This window comes from Myripristis murdjan, chromosome 24 (assembly GCF_902150065.1).
Source record: "Myripristis murdjan chromosome 24, fMyrMur1.1, whole genome shotgun sequence".
NCBI classification, from domain to species: domain Eukaryota; kingdom Metazoa; phylum Chordata; class Actinopteri; order Holocentriformes; family Holocentridae; genus Myripristis; species Myripristis murdjan.
In genome coordinates, this window is record NC_044003.1 from 6,058,652 (window position 1) to 6,076,151 (window position 17,500).

The window sequence follows — 17,500 nt, forward strand, 5'->3', positions numbered from 1 at the left end:
GTGGTCAGATGGTCGGACGTACACAAAATAAGAGAGATGGCGATAGAGAAGAGACAAGAATAGAGGTTTTTTCCTCTCTCGCAGAGCTTGTCACTTCCCAGTCTCCTCTGAATGGAAAATCAACCGAGGAATATTCCACACCTCTTAGTTTTTCCTTTACCTCTGTGTCTCTCCTCTCCACCTTCCCCTCCATTTTTCCTCTCTGTCTTTCCAGCTTCCAGTTTTGGAAACTAGGTACAGGGGGAGAAGTGAAAGGACAGGGACGCAATTAGTGAGATTTAATACCTTTGCCTTTGCGACTTCCCGTAGCTTTTAAGGGCAGTTTTTTACCGTCTGCTCCACGGAGTATCAGGAAAGATGGGAAAGAGGCTAACGTATTCATCGCCTAGCATACAGTGGTTGACAAATTCTGAAATTCACTTGCTTCTCTCCCTAATTGGCCATCTGAATATGCTATTTAGAAGAGAGTAGGACTCCAAATGACGGCTGGGTTCCCTCCAAACTGGCTGGTAGATTAGACAAGCCTACCAGACACAGCCGCAAGCGACCAGCGTTTGGCTGGTGGCTGGTGGTAATTTCCCACCCTGAAACCATGTATTCCAGATGTTGCGGATTTGAATCCAACTTGTGACCTTGTTGCATGTCATCCCCTCTCTCTCTGCTGAATCTCTGCTTTCATCAGGTCCTCCTCATTCTTTCCACACTCGCTGCAGAGGCGAACAAAGCTCAAGTATCTTGAAAGCGGTTGAGCGCTCATTCACGTCAAACAGCGGGCGACGGCAGGTTACGACTCGAGGGATGCTGGTTTGAATCCCCCGGACTGGTCGAGAAGAATTGAATTATGAAGATTTAATATAGCACGGTGGTCGGGGAGTCTGTTCCACGACCAGACTGTCCCAGAACGTCTCAGGTTTGATTCCCTCGGAGGCCTCGTGTTCTCGCACGAACCCCTGAACCTCCTGACTCACTGTAAGCTGCTCTGCATGAGAGCGTCAGCTAAATGACTAAAGTCTAAAATGCTTTCGTGACGGAAACAATCCTTCAGTGAGTCAAAGTTCCACTGAAAGACGATGTGGTAATCTCCAGGGTACTGACAAATACAAAGGCTTGTAAACTCTGACCTGCACTTGATCATCACGAGGCAAGCAACCAGCAATATAAACAAAAGTTGTTTTCAGAAAAGCATTAAGTTATGGGTTTTCTCCGCTCCGCCGCATCTCTGGATGCAGACCTGGAGCTGGATCGATTAATGTGTGCTAAGATATTTCAGAAAGTTCTTAGACATTCTAACTAATTTCTTACTATTTTTCTAAAATTTCCTACTCATCGACTTCTCAAAATAACAGCTCAAAGCATTTTAGGAAACAATCTTTGAGTGTTGCACTGAAAAATGATGTGGTAATCTCCAATGTACTGATAAGGCCGATGAACTCTGATCTCCTCTTGATCATCACAAGTTGATCAACCACCACGATCAGGTAAATTTCAGAAACGGGTTTCCTGCCATCCACTACATCCCTGGATGTGCTATTATGATCGATAGCCAGGCCAGGAGCCACATTTATCAGTTTGCTCTGCAGAAATGACATGAGAATAAATTTAAGAACGATCTCTGAAGTGCAGTTCCTCAGTATTTTCCTCAGAAACGGCGTCATTTTTTTCCTCTAAATAGAAGTGAAAACATCTGGGGAAACATTTCTTCAGGGAGTCGAAGCCGCGCTAAAATTGGATGCCGTAATCTCCAGTGTGCTAATAAATAAAAAGGCCGGCGAACCCTGACCTCCACTTGATCATCACAAGGCGAGCAGCCACCAATGTGACCAAAAGTAGTTTTCACAACGCTGAGTCATGGGTTTCCTGCTTAGAAGACCCTGACATCACATAACTCACGTCCGTTAGGCTGATTGGTGTCTGTGGATGTGCTGACGCTCACACTGATGTTTCATTCAGTTTTTAACCTGATTAATTCACTACCCCGGCGATTAAAGCAGTCCTATAAACGCCCGACTCTGATGATCTTAATCAGAGTTAAATCCTAATCAGAGTAATCAGACCCAGACTTAAACATGGTGCTCAATCACTCATTTTATTGGGCCTTGTAAACACCTTTTGATAGATCCATTTTGTTTTTGCTCATGTTGAAAGTCACCAGACGCAGGCGAGGAGGGACAGGAAGTGGCTGAACACTTACATCAGTCACTTTAGACTCAAAGAGAATTTATTAAAAACAGTGGAACCAATCAAGATACCGATCACTCCCCAACTGGAAACCAGTAGGCATGTAAATGTTATTGGTTAAGATTTCCATCGGCTCTTATTGGTAGATAAACTCTGTTCCTCGGGTCAAAAGGTGGGTGTAGGTGGGTTTCCCCTCCAGAACATCTATAGTTATGCCTCTATAATCAAAAATTAGACTTAGGGTTGAACTCATGACATAAGGAGAACTTGTAGGAAGTTCTTAAGAAGAGTCTTAAAGCGCCGTCCAAATATTTTCTTAGTAACCGTCTCATTTCTCAAGAATTTCTTCAGTGTTCCTACGTGTGAACTCCTCAGACTGCGGCCTGAAATGAAAACAACCGGGCAAAACCCAGTTCAGGGCAACTACAGCGTCTGGTTTTCTTACAAAAGTATAAAAATATAAAACGATTTTAACACTGTAAAAAAAACAAAACAAAAAAACTCTGGGTTATTTTCAATAGACATGAAACACATCAGCCTGTAGCGAATAAAGCTTTAGAATAAATTTTATTATTAACGTCAGAAACCTGTGAGGACTTTGAACTTTATCATAATCGTGAATTCGGTGGCAGCTCTCTTAAAATTGAATATTAAAAGAGGTGAAGGGTTGTCTTAAAGGTGCACTACGTAAAAAAATTAATTGCTGAGGGTAAATTTAAATGTGGAGCCTTTTGACTCCACTGAGAAAAAACATGGATTTGAGCCATCCATCCATCCATGTTTTTCACGAGCTGCCTCCAAATCCATCCATCCGAAATAAATCAATCCACGGCAATTTTGCAAAGTGGAAAAAAAAACAAATTGCCAACAGTCCTATTTGCTAATAAGTTTATTGTTGGGAGGAAACGCGTGAAGGTGAAGGAGATATATCTGTGTCGTCTGTGTTTGAGTTATGGCGTCCGCTCGCTGGGCTCGGCGTGGTGGATTATGGGCGAGATGTGCGACCAAACTGCATTTCAGATTAAATGCGCTCATGCTGTTCGATGTCGTCTAATAGAAAGCACAGTTACAGCTGGACGCCTTTATTTTCCTCTTTGGAGTCGCTCTGTACGGACCGATGGAAACACACACTGCTCCGTCGCCACTCACACTCACCCTCGCTCTCTCTCAGTGTGTGTGTGTGTGTGTGTGTGTGTGTGTGTGTGTGTGTGTGTAAGCATGTTTTGACAGACATGAAACAGAAAAACAGTGTCATAGTTTTTCCCTGCGCTCCCTCTGGCAGACCGGAGCAGCCCAGCGACTCGGAAAAATCTGATCTCAAAACAGCCACAGTCACAAATCCTTGTGTGTGTGTGTTTGTGTATGTGCGTGTGTGTGTGTGTGTGTGTGTGTTTGTGCATGTGTGTGTTGGTTCATGTCTGTGTCTTTGTGTGTGTTTTGATGTTTTCCATCCATTACGTTCTATGTGTATGTATGTGTGTGTTTTGGCGCTTTCCACTGGTTCCTGTGTGTGTGTGTGAGAGTGTGTGGATGCCGCTGTGTGTGTGTGTGTGTGTGTGTGTGTGTGTGTGTGTGTGTGTGTGCGCACATTTCCGTTCTCTGCACGTTTTGAAGCATGTGGCCGAGAGACTACAGACCAGATGAATTGAAGGAACTTTCCTGCCTGTGAGATTACATTTCTCTCTCTCTCTCTCTCTCTCTCTCTCTCTCTCTCTTTCTCTCTTTCTCTCTTTCTCTTTCTCTCTCTCTCGCTCTCATGTTGATCCATTAGCACTGAGGCATGTTGGGCAAACAAGAATGAACAGTCATCTCTCATTCCTCCTTCCTTCAGAGGATGTTCAGGGTGTGTGTGTGTGTGTTTGTGTGTGTGTGTGTGTGTGTGTGTGTGTGTGTGTGTTTGTGTGTGTGTGTTGGATAATAAGGTGGAGGGGGGGTCTGCCTCACACCTCCGGTGACCACTTCCTTCACCACATCCTGTTTATTTCCTGTTGCAATAGCAACCAGGCTCTCTCACAGACACACACACACACACACACACACACACACACACACACACATCCTCATTCTCACACACACAAACACAAGTCAGATGCACAAACATGCATAAACCCACAAAAACCCTCGAGTGCACGCAAACACATGTTAAAACTTGCACAAACATGCACACACACGCACACACACACTTACACACACACACACAGAAACAAATATGAACACAAACACACACACACACACGTACACTCATTAATGTGCTGTTTTGTGTGTTCTGTTGTAGGACGGCCCCATGCGGACAGTTTCCATCGGGGTTCCAGTTGAAGCCACACTGAGCGCGTGCAGACCTGCAGGTAGGCTGTTAATGTTGTCCCAGAGCACAGCGCCCCCTGCTGGCACAGCACCGCCTCCGTCCACGCCGGCGGCGAGGTGTTTTTCTCGCTCGTTTCTCCGACATGACGGCTGACACGGACTGTGCACCTGCAGTAAAACATGTGACGTGGATTAAAGTAGAGCTGCATTCTGACTCATGATGGGCCAAGAACATTCTCAAAAAAACAAACAAACAAACAAACAAAAATCAGGCTCCTCATGCTCGTGTTGTTCAGTGCAGATTGGCAGGTGTATTCTGGGTTTGGATCCGGGACGTCTGCACTGTCTCCGGAGCAGCTTGTAGTGTTCAATGTTTACATTTTGCGGGATTTTCATCATGAAACGCCGGCATGATGCACCCGTTTTGGAGAAAAAATGCTCCTACCTGAAACTCTGAAGTCTAACAACGACCCAAACCTTCCTGTCAACAGCCACGTTGTTTTGAAATGAATCCACTCTCATTTTTACTTTTGGCTGCCTCTCATTCACACTGACTCATGATGAGTTTAGCAGCAGCATCATTAAAAATGAACCGACGACAGTAAGAAGGTCAAAGGTCAGAGGTCGCAGCGCCCTGATAATGGCTTGAACAAAGTGGAAGATGGTGTGAAGAAGTGCCAGGAAAGGAAATAAGAGTTTCTTATCATGTTGCTGAACTGGTTAGACTGGTTTCTTTGCTGATTTGTTTGACTTCTAAAGCATAATGTTGCTGAACTGGTTAGACTGGTTTCTTTGCTGATTCTTTGGACTTATAAAGCATAATGTTGCTGAACTGGTTAGACTGGTTTCTTTACTGGGTCCATTGTGTGAACAGTTCAGTGTGGCATTCTGCTGGTTAGACTGGTTTATGTGGCGTTCCGTGTGTTGCAGAGCTGGTTGGACTGGTTTCTGTGCTGTTTCAGGGTGACACATGAACATGATGCTGAACTGTTTTGACTGAACTGGTTCTTTAAGGTCAGGGAGCAACACTGCTTTGTTGCCGAACTGGTTAGACTGGTTTCTTTGCTGATTCTTTGGACTTCTAAAGCATAATGTTGCTGAACTGGTTAGACTGGTTTCTTTGCTGATTCTTTGGACTTCTAAAGCATAATGTTGCTGAACTGGTTAGACTGGTTTCTTTGCTGATTCTTCAGACTTATAAAGCATAATGTTGCTGAACTGGTTAGACTGGTTTCTTTACTGGGTCCGTTGTGTTAACAGTTCAGTGTGGCATTCTGCTGGTTGGACTGGTTTATGTGGCGTTCCGTGTGTTTCAGAGCTGGTTGGACTGGTTTCTGTGCTGTTTCAGGGTGATGCATGAACATGATGCTGAACTGTTTTGACTGAACTGTTCCTTTCAGGTCAGGGAGCAACACTGCTTTGCTGCCGAACTGGTTAGACTGGATTCTTGGCTGATTCTTTGGACTTCTAAAGCATAATGTTGCTGAACTGGTTAGACTGGTTTCTAAGCCAGTTCCTTTGGATTATGGAGCAACATACTGCTGAACTGAATAGGCTCATTTCTATGTTTTTTTGTGTGTTTAAAACCAGATTATTGCAGAATTGGTTGGTTGCAGTGGTTTATGGTGATTCCAGTTCAAGATGCTGCAGAACTGGTTTAGCTGAACTGCATGGACCAGTGTCTGTGCTGTAACATGTTCCTTCACTGGTTTGACTGGTTTCTGGACTGTTTCTTTTGTGTTTTAGATCTGATTGTGTTAAACTGGTCAGACTGGTTTCTTTGCTGTTTCTTTTAGAGTACAGAGCATCAAGTTGCTGAGCTGGTTTGACTGGTTTCTGTACTGCTTCTATACTCCAAAACCAGCTTGTCACAGAAGTTGTTGAACTAGTTTTATAGTATTTTCTTTATTGTGTAACAGCTCAGGATGATCTGGAACACAACTTTTGATTTGGTTTGTTTCTGAGCTGTTTGGTCTGGTGTTGAGTTTGTCAGACTGGTTTCTGTGTTGTCTCTTTTGGGTTTCTCTCCGGGTTACACATCAAAAAGCTGCCAGATTCATTCCGTTGCTCTTTGCTGTCATGTTAAACATCAGCGCGTCGTCGACCTCGCAACCCCGCTTTCTTTGTTGTTTCTCCAGCGTTGAAAACGGCCTGAACGGCTTGGACTCATTTTACGGTGCTGGTGTTGTGTTTCGGGTCAGAATAATGCAGAACGGGTTATTCTGGTCTCTCAGTGTCACACACACACACACACACACACACAGGGACATGATGCTGAACTGGGTACACTGGTCTCTTTGCTGGTTTCTTGCAGCAGACTGTGGCTAACAGAAATGTGGAATTCCTCCGTTTAAATACTTACAACTGTAGCGCAGAGCAGAGCAGCACAACAGAGTCAAATGTGACCACAACCAGAAATGGAGCTAGAAGTCAGTAAAAACACACACACACACACACACACACACACACACATACACACACACACATGCATTCCAGGGAGGGAAAATACCACGACCCAAAGTAGCTGGGATGGTTTTGGTTTGAACCAGACATTGCGGCTGGTGGACAAAAAAAAGTAGAGTAAAGCAGTAAGAAGTTAAGTTACCTGCTCTGACACGCCCCCCCCCCCGCCCTCACACACACACACACACACACACACACACACACTCCCACCCACACACACACACCAAAACATAAACATAACCCAGGGTTACTCAGCAGGTCCAGCCTGGCGGTGGAAGCAACAACATGAAAGATAACATGAAGCAGCAGATCAATGCAGCGCGGCGTGTCGCGACAGGACGGTGTGTGTGTGCGGAGCGTTTCAGCTCGGCCGCCACGGCAGCTTTGTGCTCTCGTGCGCGCACCCTCGTGCACGCAGGAATCGACAGCTTTCAGCGGCGCCGCGGTTATGAAATAATTTGTGTGTTTGCGCCTTCCAACACGATTCTCCTCTGCCTCTTCACTTCCATTCAAGCCGAGACACGACTAGAAAAAGATAAAAATAGCACCTCGCTGACCTCCCCGTTCTCTCGCTCTCCTTCCCTCTCTGTCATTCTTTCCCTTGCTCTCTCGCCCTCTCGGTCTCCAGTCTGATATTGTTGCAGCTGTCTCGCTCTGGCTGGGTCGTGCTAGTTAGCTGCAGCCCTCAAAGAGGCAGATGGGTGTTCAAGTGAGTTCAGCCTCGAGACTTCATTTCCCTCAGTGGGAAATGTGGTTCGAATTAAGGCGTACAACGCAATGCTCAATCACAATAAACAGAAACACAGAAACATACAAGACACGTCAAAATGAAAACAATGGAAGGAGCAGGAGACTGAATCAACAGTTGAATAAATTTGCGGTATGACGGCTAAGCGTGTATGAATCATCTTCAACCTGCGATCCGGGGGAAGCGACTCCAATCAACCTGAAAAAAACAGGTGAATAAAAGTATTCAGATAAACCACAGAATAATCCAGGCATGAATGCATCCAAGGTTTTGGCACAGACATTGAATGAAAATCCAAAAACCACATGCAGAAGCGGCCGGAGGAGCGATTTCATCACCGGCGTGTATGCGGTTTACGTTTCCAGTCCGTCCACAGCGACTACGTACGTGGAAATAAATGTTTGCATGCAGATAGATCGAGGAAGCGCACGCGAAGCAAACAGGTGGCGGGCAGCTGGACAGCCACTTTAAACGAGCTGCGAGAATTGAAAATATTAACTCATAAAAAAAAAAACACGTATTAGCGGGGTGGCTGTGGATGAAAACAAGCGGGCGGCTGCTGTCCATTAGGGCTGAACAAACCATGGACCGGACCGGCGACGCTCACTGTGTCGGAGCTCCAAGATGGCCTCTGCTTTTGAAAAGAACGAGAAAACACGTGTAACGGCGTCCTTTTAAAGCGTGGAAATATTAATATTGGGTAAGTGTTAATCACGCACAGACCCCATCTCGATAGAAACCAGCGATGCTCTGGGCTTTGTGTGATTTGCTTCGTCATTTGTGTCTGTGTGTGTGTCTGTTTGTGACATGGCAAATTAAAATGTGGATCTAGCGCTGCATTATTATGACTCAAGTGATTAACCTACTTTGCTGGATGTTGTGATCATGATTAATAATCATCGGCAGCCGTTATGTTTCAGTTTTGTTGAAATTGAAGGCGGTTCATCTGTGGTTGTCAATGGTGGAGCCAAAAACACAGAACGTGTGATTTCGCTCGACTCGCTGTGCAGGAATTCGGGCTGGTTTCCACGCTGTCTCTTAGGATTGCGGCGCTCTACCTTTTCCACCGTTTGGCTTTGGCTCAGCGTTTCCCCCCCGAAACCTTTAACACGAAAAACACAAAACCTCAGCACCAAAAGTTGACTTTGTGCAGCCGTTGCGTACAGCTTGTGGGGAAGCCAGTTGTTAGTTTGAGTGTTTTTATTAGGCCGAACGTTCGCATTAATCAAAAACAGCGGCGGGTGCTTTTTGCTCTCATTTTTTGCACCGCTCTCAAAACAAACGTTGCAAGTGCTGTGGCGAGAACGAGAAGCAAAAAAAAAAAAAAAAAAAATCATGGTTCACCACACGATGAGCCATCATTTTGGTGCACGTTGTTTGGTTGTTTCTGTTCTGTCTCAAATGTTATTGGCTAAGGTGTGGAACCATTTCCCCACAATGGCTGGGGTGTGAATTTGACCTACTGTTCAAAACACTAAAAAAAAAACAACAAAAAAACACTCTTACAGTCACACAGATGAGCATATTGATGAGCTGGTTAGCCTGTTTTCTTTGCTGTAATAAGGTAGATTACAGCACCGGTGATGAAGATGAATGTGTGATTTAAATAGCAGCGACTAAATCAGCTGTAAGCCTCAGTGTTTTTGCAGCGTTTACAGTATCATGACAAATTACGGGACAGGCTCACGACTCTGCAGGAGGCTCTGTGCAGTGAATTAATACAGGAGTTCCTAAACTTCTTCGCATGAGGGATTCCCCAAATATATCCACACTAGACCCCGTTTCATCAGCGTGGAGACTGAAACCTTTGGGAGAAACAGCGATCCTTACTCACACTCGCATTGTGCGAACTTCAAAGGCGAGAACTAATTGGATTAAAACGGTGCCCATTTTACTGGGGGCACGCTGGAATTAAGGGACCTCACTTCGGGAGCCGCTGTATTATCCTATGGAAAACGGCTGAAACTTGGCAACAATACTGTGTGTGTTGTAATGGTGCTGAGCTGAAATAACACACACACACACTCACAGACACACACACACATATGGCTGAAGTAGACTTGCGCAAGGTGTCCAGTCATGCCACGCTTTACCATAAGCCGCCTGGTTTTTGGCAAACCGGTCGTCGTGGCAACACAGCCATTGGCCAATCAGGAGGTGACAGACTTGACCCACTTCCTTATTCCACAGTACCGGTGAAAGGGTTTGGCTTTAGAGAATTCTAAATATAAGCGTCGGGGTTAAGACGTTGATCACGTCACTCTTGGTTGTATAACTTGGACTCAGGGACTCCCCTGGTGAAGTTTCAACCCTTTCAAGGCCACGACTCCCTCAAAAAACAAAGTGGTGCATGTTCACCATCCACGGGCACGGATATAAACACAAAGGATTCTGAACTCTGACTCCAAGTTATGACCTTGACTTCCCATTTTCAGGCTGTGTCACTGATTCATTTTTGGAGGAAGTGAAAAACACCCAATATTTCACAAGAAAAGGGCATTACAAGACTGACAACACGCTAATGGGTTCGCATGATCCGAAACAGGGTTTCATCATCTTGTTGCTGACTGGTGATCTGCGCAGGGTGTTTCCCTGCCTTCCACCCAGTGTCTGCTGGGATTTAGGCTATGAAAACAAATGAATAAATGCGGTCTCCCCAAGTTCATTTTACAACTCAATGTGCTCTTCCGCCTTTGGCAGTCAGTATTTTATAACGGTGCTTCCCAAACCTCCTCATATCAAGGGACTCTCTAAAGATCCACAGCAGCCTGGGTCTTACTTTGGCGTGGCTTTATAACAGAGGCCAGTGGTGCCAAATCAAGGAGCTTTAGCGCTGTCTTTTCCAATACAAAAACCACTTAGATTTGCTACTAACATCTTTGTAATATACCGATATGGTAAGATGGCCAGTATTACTGCAAGATGAACTAGAAATACTGGAGTCCTGCCTTTGAACGGACTCCTATAGGCCTGTTAAAAACTTTCACTGTTGTTTTTACTTTGTAATGCGTACATTTGATAATTATGTTAAAATCCATGTGACAATACGACCCATGATGAAAAAAAATGGAACTTTCCTTTATCATTTTGCCCTATAAACACATCTGTGAAGATTCCCTTTGCTAGATATGGCTTGGAAGGAATTAAATAGTGTAGGTGAGGTGATACTAGCAGGCTGAAAAGTGAAACCTATGAGCAAAATACTCCTTTCACATAGTCTCATACCTTCTAGCGAGTGAAATAGTGACATTAAGATATTGCTCATTTATCTGGGGACCTCTGTGAGTTCTGTGAGGACCTCCAGGGGCCCCCAGGCCCCCTGTTTGGGCCCTACTGGGGTTTCCATCGACATGCAGAGCAATTTCATGCCACTGCTGTGACTGAAAATGAGAACGAGCACAACAAGAGAATATGAAACTGAATTTTCTGATCATGCATTTCACTTTCTCCACGCTTCACGAGTTATCTACAAACATATAAAAGCATGAAAATGATTAAAGTATTTCTGTTGGGGAAGCTGCAAGGCGCAAGAGTGTGTGTGTGTGTGTGTGTGTGTGTGTGTGTGTGTGTGTGTGTGTGTGTGCAGACATGTGTTAACTGTTTGTCTCAAGCTGATCGACACAGCTGCAAGACTTGCTCTTTCTCTGCGTGGATGCATCGCTGTTTTTGTCTTGTGTTTCTCTGTGTATGTGTGTGTGAGTGTTTGGGCTTTGAGTGTTACTTCTTTAAATTTTGTAGGTACTTGTGGTTACTTTTCAAGTAAGTTAAGAGTTTCTGTTTGCCTTCCTCTCTCTCTTCCTGCCTCTCTCCATCTTTCTCTCAGCCCTTATTCAGTTAAATTCAAAGATCCATCATTGGCACGGCTTACAAAACTATGTTGCCAAAGCAATAAAATACATAACAATCTGGAACGTAAGTGTGTGTGCGTGTGTGTATGTGTGTGTTGATGTATTTCCCATCAGGCCTGGTCATCCTAACCCAGCCCTTTCCCAGAATCCACCACTGACTCACTTCAAATAAATTACGAGTCAGCTGTTTGACTTAAAATCTCATAAAAAGGAAAAGAAAATTCCTCACCTACAATCACACACAGGCTTAACCTCTTACCACCTATCTAGGGATTGTGTATTTTGCAGCACTGGTGGAACTGGTTTCTCACCTGTTTACACATTTTACACTTGCTTGAAATTAAAGAGGCGAGGACGCTGGGAGAGAAGAGGCACCTCAGGGTTCCTCACTGGGCACAAATATCTAAATCAAATATCAAATTTCCCTAAAGGGATCCTCGAACAGCCGCTCATATATAAGAGGTTTAGTGCGTTCATAAATGTTTCATGAAGCGGTTTCTCAGGGAACCTCTGGCTATCTGAAGAATCACTGATGATACCAGTTTTTTTTTTCCTGTCTTACTCACTTTTACTGTACGACTTGAAAAATAATCAGCATAAAGTGCATGATGCCACCAGCTGACACAGCCTGTGTGATTAGCAGTGTTAGCTGACAAATTGCGTGACGTCTCCTTGTTAATGACACGCTGGAGATGCACATGAAACCAGATCTCGGCCATTTATTAACACAGCCTTTGCAAAGGGATTCCTCAGGGATCCTGCTCGGGTCCCCTGCAGTTTTGGCATGAGAGCATACGAACAAACATTTGACATAACCCTGTTGACAGATCAGCCGTTTTGATGAGCAGTTCCGGTTGTCGAAGCTTTTCTTCACAAGACAATGTAGATCAGTTCAAACTTTACCTCGGCGTTATAGTTTTTATTTCGCTGCTTTGTCCTATTTCAGCTCCAGGCCTGACCACAGCACTTCCAGCTTGTTCACTGAGGTTGATTGTGTCACGTGAATCAGCTGACATATTTTAACATGAAAAACATGTTTTCACTTTGGCCGATGCATCCATCTCGCTCCACTTCTCCTCCATCCATTCACCCTGGATAAATTTTGTGACCTCTGCATTCAAGATAAGATGTACTTTATTGTCCCCTTAGGAGAATTTTTTTTTTTTTTTTCCTGGATCCGGTGAAGTTAACGTTTTTCAGAGGTTTTTGGGTATGGAGAACTAGATTTACCTCAATCATGCCGTTGAAATTCTTCAGAATTCAGGAGTGTGCTGTTTGTGTGTGTGTGTGTGTGTGGGTGTGTGTGTGCGCATGCAGGCATGTTTGTTTGTTTGAGACAGCAAGGCCTAAGCTGCCTCTTTCAGAGAAGCTGGAGCATGAACGGCTGATTGTCGCCATGGCGATGAGAAGCCCGCTCTCACTACCTGTAGTCACCAGCTTTCATGTCAGTGTGTGTGTGCGTGCGTGCGTGTGTGTGTGTGTGTATGTGTCCTTTTGACTAGATGCACACACGTATGCACACACAGTATAGGTATCTATCTATCTGTCTATCATTTATGTTTATATTTTCTTCTACGCAGTATTTATTAGTTTAGAGAGAAATCAAAACACAAGATCAAGAGAAACCCAGAGAAAGAATGAGAGAATGAAAGTCCGAGAAAGAGGAATGAATTAGAGAAAAAGGAGGAAGGAGGTGAGGAGTTAAGGAGAGGAAGACGAGGAGCTGAGATTGGCCTCAGTGTTTATCACTTTTAGTTTTTTTTTTTTTTTTACTTTTAAATCTTCTTTGAAAGTGCTTTGGCATTGAGTTTTAGTTCTGCATAAAGGAAGGCAGTTTTACAGCAGTAGTAGTAACTCTAGTGGATCATTATTACCTGTATTTGAAGTGTGTTTTCTGTCACTATGACATTATAAGCTGTGTGAGTTATTACTAGAGAACAGGCACAAGCTGCAGCAGATTGGATTCTTACTTTTTTGCCGTCTTGTCGATCATCGTAATAGTTAAAAATCAGGCTGGTGATTATATTTCAGTAGTTTTCATTGGTTTAACGCCCTGTTTGGTTCTTCTGATTGGCTGTTGTCTTAATGTGTTAGCTGCAGGCCTGATGACGCGCTGCGTTCAGGTCACATGGGAATAAAAGTCGCAGTGACTTGACGGTTCAAAGCCAGAAAGCCTTCACAAGCCGTCATGCCGCCATTTTTTGTAGTTCTCATGGACTCTGGTTGCCTCTGATTTGCTTTTTTTTCCCACAGTTACCACTCAAAAACTCACTGATGATGCTTGTGAGTTTATGTTTTTATGCCAAACTAAGCAGGGAAATGTCAAACAGAGCTGTGGTTATGAAAGTATGGATATTGACAGAATTTTTTTTTAATTTACTCTGAAATCTAAGAACCATGACTAAAGACCAAAACTAAAATTCAAATGCCTGTCAAAATGAATTCTGCTTGAAACTGAGCTGAATGGGATTTTATTGTAGTATTTACTGACTGAAATTGAAGTAGAGAGTATTTTCTAGTAGTATTACCACCTGAATCTGAACTGAGCAGTGTTGGATTGCAGTATTTCTGAGTAGTATTGTAGTATTTATGCCTTAAAGGTGAATGAACGGCAATTTCTTGTAAAGAAACTCTTGTTTACCCTCTTTACTGTTCGACTTGAATGCAGCATTACTCTGAGACTAATTGCTGGCCTCTGATTGGTCGAGCTGAGTGCGCTAAGCTCAAGGGCTGGACTCAGTTACCCAGAATGCACCAGCCCACAGTGAATTAGCTGTGAAGAGACATCAGAGATAACCGTGCCGAGCTTTAGGAATGAATGAGAGAGGAAGTGTGTCATCCTGGATCTCTCTCTCTCTCTCTCCCTCTCTCTCTCTCTCTGTTTGTGTGTGTGTGTGTGTGTGTGTGTGTGTGTGTTTCCAAGCATGTGTTTCCCATCTGGTTCCACCCAGTCCCTCAACACTGAGTTCATACTGACCTCTTTCTTTCTTTCTTTCTTTCTTTCTTTCTTTCTTTCTTTCTTTCTTTCTTTCTTTCTTTCTTTCTTTCTTCTCCAGCTCTCTCACTCTCTCTCTCACTCTTTCTCCCCGTGCTTCCCTTCTTGCTTCCTCTCTTCCTCCCTCTCTTCCTTCCCTCCACCCTTTCAACCCTCCTTCACTTTCATCAATGACACTCGACACCTTGACCTCACACTTTTCTCAGTGTGTGTGTGTGTGTGTGTGTGATACTGTGATGTCATCAGCACAGCTTCCCCCATCTAGATTCCATATCTATACAGTCATCCTCCCTCTCTCCCTCTCTCTCTCTCTCTCTCTCTCTCTCTCTCTCTCTCAGCTCTGCAGGAGATAACATCTCGACACGTCATTTAATCTAATTACAACTCTTCAAATCTTCTTGTTTTTCTGCTGAATAATAAACTGAATAAATCTGTGCGCGGGGCCGAGATGGGCTCATTTGCTTCCAGTCCGCTGTCACTTGTTTCATTAATTTCCTGGAATCAAGCAGCGGTTTCTGGATACTCGGTGGAACGATGTCCCTCTTCTCACATGAGACAGCCAATAAAACAAAACAAAAGAGAAAAGAAAAGAAAAAAAAAAATAAAACACTTGAGCTCCGGTTCCTGTTTTCTTATTATCTCCAGCCACCTCCAGTGCACCGAGTTGAATCCACGCGGAGACGATGGCGGTCTTGTCTTTTGTCACCTGCCGGCCGCCGCGGCGTCTCGACATCCCGGTGCATCTGGTGTCGTTTGGTTTTGGCTTCGGAATGAAATTTGCATCCCATTTCCATTGCAGAGGCGGTTTTATGCTAATGCTAACGTCAGTAGTGCCACGCTCCGCTATCCATTACCATCCATTAGACTTATTATCAAGGTGAGGATGACTTGTAACCCTCAGCGCTTTGTTATGGCGGGTAACTTCATTAAAATAGTGAAATATAAAAACATCTCTTGTTATTCTGGCACAAGTGGAATTCAATATTTTTGCAGTGCAACAATAATAATAATCTTTATTTATGGACAACTTTTGAAAACACAAGTGAAACTATGAGGATAATCAACTGCTGTGCAGATGTGAAAACTCAGACAGCGTGGCAGTTCAGTGGCAAACTAATGACGGATTTAAAGGGATAGTTCACTCAAAATGCAAAACTTTTCAACTGCAGTCTATTCTGGTGTAGTGATACAATATTTGTTGGTGTCTTTCGATAACCACACTGCAAAAACACAAAATATTACCAAGATTATTTGTCTTATTTCAAGTCAAAAATGTCTTATTACTAGTCAAAATATCTCATTACACTTAAAATACTACATGATCACCTCAGAAGTAACTTGTTTTTAGACAATTTTCACTTGTTTCAAGTGAAAATTTAGTTGAAATAAGTGAAAATTAGCTAGAAACAAGAAACAAATTTTCACTTGTTTCAAGTGAATTTTCACTTGAAACAAGAGACAATTGTCTAAAAACAATTTACTTCTGAGGTGATCATGTCTTATGTTAAGTGTAATGAGATATTTTGACTAGGAATAAGACATTTTTGACTTGAAATAAGACAAATAATCTTGGTAAGATTTTGAGTTTTTGCAGTGCAAATACAAAAAAAGAGAGACCATAAGAGTGCAGTGCTGGCTTTCCCTCTCTGGCTCCTGGTTTATTGTAGAGTCAATTTAATTTTTTTGTTTTTACTGGTTTTTAAAGCCCTCCGTGGCCTCGTGCCTGCTTGTATGGCTGATTTCATGCCCCGCCAGAACTCCACGCAGCCGCTGAGCTCCTCCCACCGTCGGGTCATCAGACGCTGTCTGGGTTTTCCTGAAGAAGAAGAAGAAGAAGAAGAAGAAGCTTCTTTACTCTTTCATTTGATTCCTAATTTTATTGGCCTGTTCTCGTCTGGATAGCTACTTTTTTATGTTTCACTCTTTAAGGTTTTATCTGCTATTCAGCTTTTATGCCTTCTTGGTACTTTTACTTTTTCAAGCATTATATAAATAAGTTAATAGTTCCCTGTAAAGCTCCTCGCCCCCGAGAGCTGTGGATTATGTCGGATACCCGTGTCATTGTTTTCAAAAAGAGCCGCTGCCGCTGAGTTTCTCGGCTGGAGCTCCACAAACGCTTCACTGTATCGATGTGAAGCGAGACAAACTGGAAACCTCACCAAATCTCACGGAGACACTCTATACTCGGCCTAAGTGGGAAAATGTCTTTATTTTTGTATTTTGGGTGAACTGCCCCTTTAGCAGCGGCCAAGGCGAGTGACAGTGGCGTTCTCGCCTGTTTAATCCAATCACGAGGGAGAGAGAGAGAGTGGCGAACGGCGTCGCTTGTGGCGCTCCATATATTTACGACTTCCGCGGCCCGGAAGTCGGAGCTTACGAGGAGCACTTGAAGGCAGCATCAGTCTTCTCATGTACTCTCTCAGTGTCTCCTGTCTCCCTGAGCGCTATCATTCTTCCCATTCAGCTTCCTGCCCTATAAATATTTGAGCAGCCCCATTAGGGAGTGAGGTAATCTTAACACACACACACTCACACACACACACACACACACACACACCGAGGCTTCTATTAAGGCGTAGTAGCAGCTAATAGTCTTGTCGGAGCGTCGGGCCCCGGAGCTAACGTGCTAATTAAGAGCGAAACAGGTTTAACGAGTTTAGCCTGTTCATTAAAGGAGGAACCTGATTAATTAACGGCCGCAGAGGGGAGAGTTCGTTAACGAGTCGCGAGATTAATTAAAACTACAGACGGCAGAAGTGTAACTTTAAATGGGGAAAAGAGGTGAGGGATGACTCCTGCTACCGAAAAAAGAGAGAGAGAGAGGGGAGGAGTAAAAAGTGGGGGAGGAGAAGGAGAGGAAGTAATTGATGATACAAACAGAATAGAGAGAGAAAGGTAGGAAGGGACGAAAGTAGAGACGAGGGAAGAAGAGAAAGACAGAAAAGCAGGGGGAGGAAGATGGAA

At 43.9% G+C, this 17,500-nt stretch overlaps 1 protein-coding gene across 2 annotated transcripts in view; it reads left to right on the plus strand.

Moving 5' to 3' along the window:
* The window catches only part of hivep2a (HIVEP zinc finger 2a), a 119,502-nt gene that overhangs the window by 56,913 nt on the left and 45,089 nt on the right, over positions 1-17,500 (plus strand). For both annotated transcript variants that reach the window (XM_030047602.1, XM_030047603.1), the window contains one exon: positions 4,454-4,523. The gene's annotated coding sequence lies outside the window, so the exon portion shown is untranslated. The remainder of the gene's footprint in view (positions 1-4,453; positions 4,524-17,500) is intronic.